Source organism: Bubalus kerabau, chromosome 2 (assembly GCF_029407905.1).
Source record: "Bubalus kerabau isolate K-KA32 ecotype Philippines breed swamp buffalo chromosome 2, PCC_UOA_SB_1v2, whole genome shotgun sequence".
Classification (NCBI taxonomy): Eukaryota; Metazoa; Chordata; class Mammalia; order Artiodactyla; family Bovidae; genus Bubalus; species Bubalus kerabau.
Window position 1 is genome coordinate 5,767,924 of NC_073625.1, and position 12,366 is coordinate 5,780,289.

The following is a 12,366-nucleotide window of genomic DNA, read 5'->3' on the forward strand; positions in this document are numbered from 1 at the left end:
TGTTTTATTTTTTTTTTTTTGGCAAGCCTGATAAATCATGTCTTTTCCACTGACATAATTCTGAAACTACATCCCTGGGTACAGTGTGGAACTCAGCACTTCCCAGGGTCCAATGACGTGTTGTGATGGAGCCAGTGGACGAAGCCCAGAATGTCCCCAGGCAATGCGTGGGATTTCACTCTCCTCCAGGCGGTCCAGTTCCTGTACACTGTGGGTGTCACCGATTCCAGATGCCGGAATTGGAGGAGCAGAACTATGTTCTTTGTTTCAAAGCAGGTGGGCGGTTTGTTCAATCCCAGGGGCCTTTGGACTGTGAGATATAGGCTGAGAGAGCCAGTTATCTGAAACAAAGGTGGCTGGCCCAGACAGGCTGAGGGCCCAGCAGGGAGGGAAGAGAAGGAGGAGAACGCCTTCCAAGAAGAAGCTGAAAATTGACCTAGTTATTCTGATGGCACGCTCGGCTGGCTGCCTTTCGCTTCCAGGCCAAGTCCAGATTCTCTGACATGAAACAGAAGCACTCACTGCCAAGGACTGGAAGATCGGAGACTTTTCAAGTGTTTTCTTTCTTTCTTCCTGCTTTTTTTTTTTTTTTTTTGTAGTAAGGAATATCTGCTCTATCAAGGAAGAGCTGTCCTCAAGCTGCTGAAGACAGCAACAGTAATTCGACTGATCTGAGTTCCATCAGGGAGCGCAGAGCGGAGTGGACAAGCAGAGGGCGAGAGGCAAAGCCATCTGTTTCCATGCCCCACTTGCTCTGGGATCTGGAGACCCACGGAGACCCGAGGGGAAGAGCGTGGGTAGAGTGTGGGGGCTGAAGAAATGGGGGCGGGTACAGCCCCGCCCTGGTATGTTTGGGAGCTCTCTGCCAATAGCACACACACCTCCTTTAATGATGAGAACTGGATTTTTTCCTTTTTCCCCACAACTCTCTATCTCCATATTTCTTTTGGGCCATTTCTTGGGCTTGTAGGTCAAACTGTAGCGCAAGATTGATCACCAGTGGCACTATTGATGTTTGGAGCCAGGCAATTGTTATTGAAATGTGATCGGGGGACTGTCCTGTGTGTTTACAAAGTTTAGCAGCATCTCTGGGTACTTCCCCAACAAACCCTGAAGTTTTAAATTGAAGTATCATTGCTTTACAATGTTATGTCAATTTCTGCTGTACAGCAAAGTGACTCAGTTTTACATACATATCCATATATTCTACATTCTTTTAACATATTTTTTCCATTGTGGTTTATCACAGGATGTTGAATATAGTTCCCTGTGCTATACAGTAGGGCCTTATTGTTTACCCATCCTCTATATAAATAGTTCACATCTGCTGAGCCCAAACTGCCAATTTACCGCCCCCCCCCCACCCCCCTGTTTTTTAGATTTCTGCTGGTAAAGTTTTTGGAGGAGGCTGGGTTCTGTTGTCTGTTGTTAAACTTGTTGGTATTCGAGCTTAAATTTGTTGGTGCTAGAGCTTCGTTTCATCCACTTTCCTGAAAAAGCCAACTTTTAAATGGCCTCATTTGTTACTTCAAGCAGACTTTGTAACTGAAGTGGAATATACATTCAGAAAAGTGCACAAGTCATGTGTACAGCCTGATGAATTTTCAGAACATGAACACACTCACTCTGTCAAGAAACGGAACCCTGGAGCACTCCCAAGCCCATCTCATGACTCCTCGCTTTGGCATCCCCTTTCAAGTTCACTGATTTATAACACTGTACATCACTTGAGCCTGGTTTTGAACTTTATAGGAATGGAATCATACTGTGTATTTTCTTTGGCTCCTGGATGTTCCCTCAGCATTAAGTTGTGGAATTCATCCATGCCATTGCAGGTAGTAGCAGTTAGTTCCTGCTCATTGCTCCATAATGACCAGTTTGGGGAATATGCCTCATTTTCTATATCCATTTTACTGTTCATGGGTACTTGTGCACTTTGCAGATTTTGCACACTTTGAATTGTGCTTCTATAAACATTTTTGTACCTATCTTTTGTTGACTGCATATACACATGTCTTTTGGGAGTAACATTCCCAGGTGATAGAGAGCTCACAGGTGAATACTTCTGGTTTCTCAAAGTGGTTCTACTCATTTAGCTCCCTCCAGCTGAGGATGAGAATTCTGATTGTCCCAAGTTCTCTCCAACATTTGGTATGTTTTGAGAAGGCAATGGCAACCCACTCTAGTACTCTTGCCTGGAAAATCCCATGGATGGAGGGGCCTGGTAGGCTGCAGTCCATGGGGTCACTAGGAGTCGGATATGACTGAGCGACTTCACTTTCACTTTTCACTTTCATGCATTGGAGAAGGAAATGGCAACCCACTCCGGTGTTCTTGCCTGGAGAATCCCAGGGACAGGGGAGCCTGGTGGGCTGCCGTCTATGGGGTCACACAGAGTCGGATACGACTGAAGCGACTTAGCAGCAGCAGCAGCAGCTTTTTAATTGTAGCCATTATCATGGTTAAAGCCATGATAATGGCTACATGGTTAATGTAGCCATTATCATCTCACCAGTGTGGTGAGATGACTTATCCTGATGACTGGTTAAGCTGACCACCGTTACATCCGATTTGGTAATGGGCCCTCTTTTCATCTTCTTTTTTCCAGGTTTATGGAGCTATAATTGACAGAAAGATGGTAAGATATTTAAAGTATGCAACATGGTGATTCAGTACATGTCTACATTGTGAAGAGTCCCATCGTTGAGTTCATTAACACATCTATCACATCATATATATTTTCTTTAAGGAGAACACACCTTCAGTTCTCATCAAAGTTATAATAGAATTTAGGGTTGTCAGCTGTGGTCACCATGTTCTATGTTACATCCTCAGACCTTATTATAACTGAGAGTTTGCTCCATTTAACTAATCTCTCCCTCTTTCTCCCCATCCCCAGCCGCTGGAAATCACCATTCTGTTTCCTGTTTCTACAAGTTCAACTTTGTTGTTGCTCAGTCGCTAAGTCGTGTCCGACTCTTTGCAACCCCATGGACTGCAGCACACCAGGCTTTCCTGTCCTTCACTATGTCCTGGAGTTTGCTCCAAGTCATGCCCATTGAGTTGGTGAGGTGATGCCATCCAAAAACATCTCTTCCTCTGTCACCCCCTTCTCCTCCTGCCTTCAATCTTTCCCAGTACCAGGGTCTTTCCCAAGGAGTTGGTTCTTTGCATTAGATGCTCAGAGTCTTGGAGCTTCAGCTTCAGCGTCAGGCCTTTCAATGAATATTCAGGGTTGATTTCCTTTAGGATTGACTGGTTTGATCTTGCTGTCCAAGGGACTCTCAAGAATCTTCTCCAGCACCACAATTTGAAAGCATCCGTTCTTTGGTGCTTAGCTGCCTTTAGGGTCCAAGTTTGTTTTTTAGATTCCGCATATTGTTATAGGGCCCGTGGGCCCTGACCCTGAGGGAGCGTGAGAACCCGAGTGGGGTCAGAGGTTGCGCCCCGCCCACAGTCAGCTCCCAGGAGTCCCCGCGGCACGGGGGGGGGGGGTGGGGGGGGCGTTCGTGGCTTTCTTCCCAGAGGCCTCCGGGCCCTGTGATCTCAGGGCCGGCGGGTGAACTAGGGCCTGGGGACAGCCTGGGTCCTGGGTCCTGCGGCACCCGAGACCCCCAGGCTGAGCGGGCCCAGGACTTGAAGTGGCGGAGAACCCCTCCGCCATCCCAGCCTCCTCATGGAGGAGGCCGTCTCCGTGGGTCCCGGTCTCTGGAGGCCTCGGCACCTGGAGGATATGGACACTGCGGCTCAGGTAACAGCTTCCTCCGGCGCTTTACCACTTTATTGACATGCCTTTTAAGAGTTATGTGATTTGTTTACCTTTGGCTCTGCTGGGTCTTCGTTCCTGTGTGGGCTTTTACTCTTGGTACAGTGCGCGGGGGCTACTCTTGTGTGTGGGCTTCTCATTGCAGGGGCTTTTCTTGTTGTGGAGCGGGGGGCTCAGAATTGGGGTCCACTGGGGCTTTGCTGCTCTGCAGCACGTGGGATCCTCCCTGACCTGGAATCGAGCCTGTGTCTCCTCCTGCATGGGCAGGCAGATTCTTCAAAAACTACCACTGAGCCACCAAGGAAGACCCCGAACTTATGTGACTTTTAACAGCAAGTTTGTGGACTAGGTAAGACAGGAATTATTTATACCCAATGTCCAGTAAAGAAAATAAAACTCCAAGGAGAAAAGATAGCTTCTCAAGGTCCCTCTAGTAGGTGGCTGACTGGACTTCAAGGGCTGTGTCTCCATGCCGGTGACTTCACTGCTGTGCTTAGCTGTTCTTCCTTGTATGACATCTATAATAGGAACGATTTTAGGTTGTTTGGCTTCTGAGAGTATGACGGAGGTGCGTGAGGATAAAATAGTTCTTTCAGCTTGATGGTGCTGAGTTATGGTATTTAGAGGATCAGAAAAAGTGAAAAAGGCAGGGACACAAATAAGCCTGTGACATAGAGAGCAGTTTGGTTATCACAAAATAATAAGGCCTGAAAGAAGGGAATTCACAGAGGTCAGTTATATTTCATGTGAAATGAGTTAAGTGGCCCTTTTGTGCCACAATGGGAGCCTTGAACACAGAGTAATTAGTCAAGAAATTAATAATACATTGGCCACTGTCAATGCTTTTCTGTGAATTACAGAACAGTATGCCCTAGAGTCTTTTGGAGTTTGACTTGGGAGTCATGGAAGTTTTAAATTTTTTAAATGTTTCTGATTATTATTAAACTTCATGACTGAATTTATCTGAATCTTATTTTAATTTAGAACTTTTTTTTATTTTTTGATGGGCACTGAGTGTCTTGCAGGATCTTAGTTCCCAGACCAGGGAGTGAACCCATGTCTGGCAGTGAAAGTGCAGAGTCATAACCAGTGGACCACCAGGAAACTCCCTAGAGCTTTGAATTTATTTAAAATTTATCTCTGTGTCTCTCTCCTCTCTCTTTCCCTCTTTCCCTCCCTCTTCCTTCTTTCCTTCCTCTGTTTTCTTCCTTCCTTCCTTTTTATCCCCCCTTCCTTCCTTCATCCTTTTTTCTTTCTTCCTATTCTTCCTATAGTTTTTCTCTCTGGGCCCTCTTTTTTGGAAATAATGTAATTTATGGGCAAAAAGGAGTACATCAAGGCTGTATATTGTCACCCTGTTTATTTAACTTATATGCAGAGTACATCATGAGAAACGCTGAATTGGAAGAAACACAAGCTGGAATCAAGATTGCCTGGAGAAATATCAATAACCTCAGATATGCAGATGACACCACCCTTATGGCAGAAAGTGAAGAGGAACTCAAAAGCCTCTTGATGAAAGTGAAAGTGGAGAGTGACAAAGTTGGCTTAAAGCTCAACATTCAGAAAACGAAGATCATGGCATCTGTTCCCATCACTTCATGGGAAATAGATGGGGAAACAGTGGAAACAGTGTCAGACTTTATTCTTCTGGGCTCCAAAGTCACTGCAGATGGTGACTTCAGCCATGAAATTAAAAGACGCTTACTCCTTGGAAGGAAAGTTATGACCAACCTACATAGCATATTCAAAAGCAGAGACATTACTTTGCCATCAAAGGTTTGTCTAGTCAAGGCTATGGTTTTTCCTGTGGTCATGTATGGATGTGAGAGTTGGACTGTGAAGAAGGCTGAGCGCCGAAGAATTGATGCTTTTGAACTGTGGTGTTGGAAAAGACTCTTGAGAGTCCCTTGGACTGCAAGGAGATCTAACCAGTCCATTCTGAAGGAGATCAGCCCTGGGATTTCTTTGGAAGGACTGATGCTAAAGCTGAAACTCCAGTCCTTTGGCCACCTCATGTGAAGAGTTGACTCATTGGAAAAGACTCTGATGCTGGGAGGAATTGGGGACAGGAGGAGAAGGGGACGACAGAGGATGAGATGGCTGGATGGCATCACTGACTCGATGGACGTGAGTCTGAGTGAACTCTGGGAGTTGGTGATGGACAGGGAGGCCTGGCGTGCCGCGATTCATGGGGTCGCAAAGAGTTGGACACTACTGAATGACTGATCTGATCTGATCTGAATCATCTATGTCTTCCCCCAAATTTCTAGTCCCGTTGGTACAGTACCTGGGAGTCACGTGTCTTGGACACACACCTAGTGGGGGATTAAATTGCACATAATAAATTATGCTGGATGGTGTGTCCTTTTTTTCTGTCATCCTACACCCAGCTGTCCATCACTTAATACGTGATTGTCCTCTGCCTAAATCACCTTCAGTATTCTCTTGTTACTACCCTGTGCTTACTATTCTTCCCACTCCTGGGAAAATAGAAGAGGGCCACTCCTGACCTCTTCCTTGGTAGGTCACATTCTATCAACCCCTTTTAGAGAACTACCCCTAAATTTGGAAGAGTAGTTAATTTGACTGTCTGGAGTCTGACTGCTTGACCAGCAGAACATGGTGGAAGTGAGCAGCCTCCAACCCCAGTCCTTTAGGGATTGTTGAGTACAGCTCCTAATGTCTTAGAAAACCTCAAAACCCAGCTGCCAGGCTGTAATGAAGCTCAGGCAGCTTCCTGAGATGCCTTTGTGGGAGGAGCTGAGTACCCAGGAAATAAGTACCCAATAACTCTGGCTGAACTCCCAGCTGATGGTTAAGACCAACTTGCCACTCATGAGTGAGACAATTGGGAAGTAGATTCCTTGTCTCAGATAATTCTGTGTTGAGCAGAGACATCCTGTCCTGCCCTGCTGTGCCCAAATTGCACATTAGTGGATGAAATAAATGATAGTTGTTAATCAACAAGGCTCTCAGACCTCAACATTCCATCAGTGACTAGTACACAAAGCTGATGAATCCTCCTCTATGTGCCTCTCTGTGCCACCAAGTTGCTGCTTTCTGATCATGTTTGTTTTACTGAAGGAAAAATGGGGTGTGTTCCCACTAAGTCTTCCTTAGCTCTGTGGTGGGCCCCCTTCCTAAGGGGGAGAGGTCTGTGGGGTGCTTCTAACTTGACTGTTGACTTCGGCGTGTGGGAGTCAAGCCTCTGGGGAGAATCAGCAGGCCACGTGCAGGCTCCCTTGTGGTATCAGAGGGGCGGGGCCTGCTTTCCTCTTAGGGTTGCCACCCTCTTCCCTTTCTCCATCTGTGATGTTTTATTTACTGCCAGTGATCATTTATACTCGCACCCCAATCTTCTCCCTCTTTCCCCGGCTCCACAATCCAACTCCTTTTATACAGGACTCTTCTCCCCCAGTGGCTCACAGTCCAAGGTGCATATTAGGATTACCTATGAATCTTAAAATACAAGAACTTAGGACCCACACCAGGAGATTCTAAAGCCAAACATTTGGGTATTTGGCTTGGACATGTGTGTTTTTAAAGAAACGTCACAGGTGATTCTTTGAAGGTCACTGTCTGAGACACCCTGCAAATATATCCTTGGATTAAGCTTTATGTGCCTTGTACTTTGCAGGCATTTGACGTGACTTCAGGGCCAGTGTTGCTCATTCCTTTGCTGTATAATGAAAAAATTTTAAATGTTAGCCTTGCTCAAGTTTTTACTTTCTAGGCCATGAGTTTCACTTGAAATTTCTGTCTTCTCACATTGTCTGTTGCTTTCTGAGCCAAGAGCTGTTCATTTTCCAATGAGCGTTTAATCAGATCTGTGTACAATGAGATGATTAATACTTGCAGATGCAAAGATTTGAGGATAAAAGTGATGCCTTCTCCCTTAAATAACAGACTGCATGGAACAGGCCATTTCCTCAGCTCCCGTTTCCTTCTCTTCGACATGTTCACACTCACACACTCTTCTTTGCGTGTCCTTAGAAACTTTATCCTTCCCTACCAAGTCACCGTACCGTCTTTAAGAACCTTTGCGATGCCATTCCCCATGAAGTCTCTGCTGACTGCTGCAGAGTTGGCTCTGCTTATGACCCCCTGGCATTCACCTTGTCAGTTTCTGCAGATGACCTCCTACCACAGGCCCCTTCCACTCTCTACTAAGCCTTCCTCTTGCTCCTGTACAAGGTAGGCTGTAAGTTCTACACCTTTCTCAGTCAAAGATAGAAGGGCGTTGAGTGAAACAACTTTGCTTGTGCAGTTTGTTTTTCTTGTTTTTTTTTTTTTTAATTTAAATTTTATTTTATCGTGGAGCATTGTTGATTTACAATGTTGTATTAGTTTCACGTGTACAGCAAAGTGGTTCAGTTATACTGTGTTTATTATACATATGCTGTATACTGTATTTATTCTTTTGCAGATTCTTTTCTCATATAGGTTATCACAGAGTATTGAGTATAGTTCCCTGTGCTGTACAGTAGGTCCTTGTTGATTATCTATTTTGTATTTAGTACTGTGTACATGTTGATCCCTAACTCCTAGTTTATTCCTCCCCCCTTCCTCTTTGGTAACCATGAATTTGCTTTCTATGTCTGTGGGTCTGTTTCAGTTTTGGAAATAAGTTCATCTACATCATTTAAAACTTTTTATTATTATTTTTAAAACTTTGTTTATTTTTGGCTTCGCTGGATCTTCCTTGCTGCATGTGGGCTTTATACAGTTGTGGCAAGTGGGGGCTACTCTCTAGTTGCAGTGCACGGGCTTCTTGCAGAGCATGGTCTCTAGGGCATATGGGCTTAGGAGTTGCATCACATGGGCTTAGTTGCCCTGCAGCATGTGGGATCTTTCTGGGCCAGGGATTGAACCCATGTGCCCTGCATTGGTAGGCAGATTCTTAACCACTGGACCGCCAGCGAAGTCTGTATCCTTTCTTTTAGATTACACATATGAGTGATAGATGTATTTGTGACTTATTTCACTTAGTATGATCATCTCTCAATCCATCCACGTTGCTGCAAATGGCATTATTTCATTTTTTTATGGCTAAGTAATATTCCATTATATGTAGGTACCACATCTTCTTTATCCATTCATCTGTCAATGGACATTTAGGTTGCTTCTGTGTCCTGGCTATTGGAAACAGTGTTGCTATAAACATTGGGGTGCATGTATCTTTTCAAATTATGATTTTCTCTGAATACATGCCCAAGAGTGGGATTGCTGGACTGTAGGGTAGTTCTATTTTTAGCTTTTGAAGGAACCTCCATACTGTTCTCCACAGGGGCTGTACCAGTTTACATTCCCACCAGCAGGTAGGAGGGTTCCCTTTTCTCCACACCCTCTCCAGCATTTGTTATTTGTAGGCTTTGTGATGATGGTCATTCTGACTGCTGTGGGGTGGTACTTGGACTGTCTCTGGGAGTTCCCAACAGGAGGGAGCAAGTCAGGTGCCCACAATGGTACTGTTGTTTCCATTTCCTCACTCTTGCCTTTTAACCTAGTATTCTTCCTGGTTTGCTGCCCAAATAAATTACTTCCACTCCAATCTTTGCCTTTGGTTATAACTTTTCAAGAAGTTACTTAAGATGGTGACCATCTTCCCAACACTGGCACTCAGCTGAAAAACTTGATTCTCTCTGGTTTTATAGATGAGGATATTGTTTTCCCCATCAGATCATGAGGACTGTCAGAGCTGGAGGCGGGTCTTATAACTGACTCCTGCGAGTCATCCTGAGCAGCCTTGCACATTGCTGAATCCACAGACTTGCTTCTAACTGTGCGGGATGTGTGACAGAGGCGGACTTGCAGAATGGACACGCATCATTATTGGCTCTTGATACATGGATCCTGAAAAGAGAACTATAACAGGAAACATGATTCCTTAGGAACTGCTTTTAAAAAGCAGACTGAAGATTTCAAAGAGAAAGAATAGTCCTGGAAGGTCTTACCTTGCTTCACAGGAGCAGGGAGGAGGGATGGAGGAGGAAGGAATCCTTCAGCATGCGTTTCAAGGTAACCTGCAGTATTTGATGAAGAAAGTGCCTGCTCCTCTGAGTACATCAAAAAGAAGACGTTCTTATAATTCTGAAGCAGGAGTGCATGACAAATTGCCTGGGGTTTCAAAGGAAAGGAAATGTGCATTTGTCTTAGTCTTCTGATCGAGCCTGAAAATTATTTAGAAAACTGGGTAATTTTCAGCAAGTTACTGTGTGAGATCTATTAGGGAGATACCAACTAATGTGACCTCTTCAGTAGGGCAACTTCAGAAAGGACAGAAGCTATTCTAAGTTGCCTTTTTCTACTGGTAACAAGAAAAGAAGGCAGTGTTTAGAAGAGGCTGTTAGCTATACCTGCTCCATCCAAGGATGTTACGGTAAGTGTAGGCCACCTAACTTACAGGACAATATCAGCATATTGAAGAAACCTGTATCAGTATGCTGCCTAACTGCAGTTGCCGATTGTTTTTCCGTCATGTTGCAGAATGCTCCTGACCAGTTAAATTAATTTTGTAGTTAATTTTGTAAGTAATCGCTAAATCTCCACAACCTACCTGTAAGAAAGAGATTGAAATCTTCTCACATGTCTTTCCCCCCATTTTTCACAAAACCTATTTACAGACAATAAAAATTACCCCTTATACATGTATAGTTCAGTGATTTTTGGTAAATATGTCATCCTTATAGTACAACTTTGGGACATTGCCATCCCTGCAAAATTCTCTGCTGAGCTCATTTGCAGATCACTGGACCACTCCCAGCTCCAGGCACCCACTAAACTGCTTCCTGTCCGTATAAGTTTGTGATTTTCTGAACATTTGATAAAAATGGAATTACATACAATGTGTAATTTTTGCTGGCTTCTTTTACTTAACATGTTTACAAAAATACTGGAGTATATAGTTGATTTGCAGCATTGTGTTTCAGGTGTACAGCATAGTGATGTCGTTAAACATACATGTGTAGTCATTATTCTTCCAGAGGATTTTCCCAATAGGCTTTAACAGAATATTGAGTAGAGTACTATACAGTAGGCCCCTATTGATTATCTGTGTACGTCAGTCCCAAGTTTCTATGTTATCCCTCCCTGTCATGTTTCTCCTTTGGTAACCATAAATTTGTTCTTGAAATCTGTGAGCCTGTTTTTGTTTTGCTAGTAAGTTTATTTATATCATTTAAAAATTAGATTCCACATATAAGTGATATTACATGGTATCTATCTTTCTCTTTCTGACTTACTTCACTTGGTATGATCATCTCTAGGTCCAGTCAAGTTGCTGCAAATGGCATTATTTCATTCTCTTTTTATGGCTGGGTAAGATTCTATTGTACATACACCGCATCTTTATCCATTCCTGTGACAATGAACATTTAGGTTGCCTCCAGGACTTGTCTATTGTAAATAGTGCTGCGGTGAACATTAGGGTATCTTTTTGAAGTATGATTTTCTCTGAATATATGCCCAGGAGTCAGATTACTGAATTTCCAGTAGTCATGTATGGATGTGAGAGTTGGACCATAAAGAAAGCTAAGTGCTATAGAATTGATGCTTTTGAACTGTGGTGTTGTAGAAGACTCTTGAGTGCCTTGGACTGCAAGGAGATCCAACCAGTCAATCCTAAAGGAAATCAGTCCTGAATATTCATTGGAAGGATTAATGCTGAAGCTGAAGCTGTAATACTTTGGCCACCAGATGTGAAGAGCTGACTGCTTAGAAAAGACTCTGATGCTGGGAAAGGTTGAAGACAGGAAGAGAAGGGGGATGACAGAGGATAAGATGGTTGGATGGCATCACTGACTCAATGAACATGAATTTGAGCAAGCTCCGGGAGCTGGTGATGAACAGGGAAGCCTGGCATGCTTTAATCCATGGGGTTGCAAAGAGTTGGACACGACTGAGCGACGGAACCGAACTGATGGTAGTTCTATTTTTAGTTTTCTTGAGGATCCTCCATGTTTTCTCTGTAGAGGTTGTACCAATTTACATTCCCTCACCACATCTTTTCTGGTGTTAGTCTCATAGGATGAACTGGTAATTATTTCCTTGTCCTTTAATTTCTGAAATACCATCAAATATTGATATTATTTCTTTATTACACAATTGATAGAATTCACCAGTAAAGATTTCTGTCCCTGAGGTTTTCTTTATGGGAATAGTTTTAATTATTAACTCAATTTTTAACATAAGTTTATTAAGATTGTCTGTGGTTTAGAGAAGGTTTGTCAATCTTTACGATCTTTTCAAAGAAAAAGTTTTCAATTTAATTGATTTTCTTTCTTGTTTTGTCTTCTGCTTCATTGATTTACACTAAAATAATTACCATTTCCTTTAACTTGCATTAGTTTAGTTCGCTTTTCTATTTCTAGTTTAAGGTAGACTATTAAGTTATTAAATTGAGATATTTTCCCTTGATAAGTACTTTAAGACATAGATTTCCCTAAGTGCACTACAGTAATTGCCATAAATTTTGATATATTGTGTTTTGTTTTCATTCAGCTTAAGGTATTTTTAAAATTTTTCTTTGACTCACAGATTGTTTGTAAGTGTTTTGTTTAATTTTCCAATGTTTTGGGTTTTCCAAGATTTCTTTCCAT

The 12,366-nt window shown here is 43.2% G+C and overlaps 2 long non-coding RNA genes across 2 annotated transcripts; both read left to right on the plus strand.

Moving 5' to 3' along the window:
* The first annotated feature begins 620 nt into the window (after nt 1–620).
* Nucleotides 621–3,330, plus strand: LOC129644586 (uncharacterized). Its single transcript, XR_008710851.1, has 3 exons — nt 621–793; nt 2,609–2,638; nt 2,900–3,330. It is a non-coding gene; the product is annotated as an uncharacterized LOC129644586 (long non-coding RNA).
* A 195-nt stretch (nt 3,331–3,525) lies between these two features.
* On the plus strand, nt 3,526–6,114 carry LOC129644588 (uncharacterized). The gene is made up of 2 exons (XR_008710852.1): nt 3,526–3,751; nt 5,145–6,114. It is a non-coding gene; the product is annotated as an uncharacterized LOC129644588 (long non-coding RNA).
* The last annotated feature ends 6,252 nt before the right edge of the window (nt 6,115–12,366 follow it).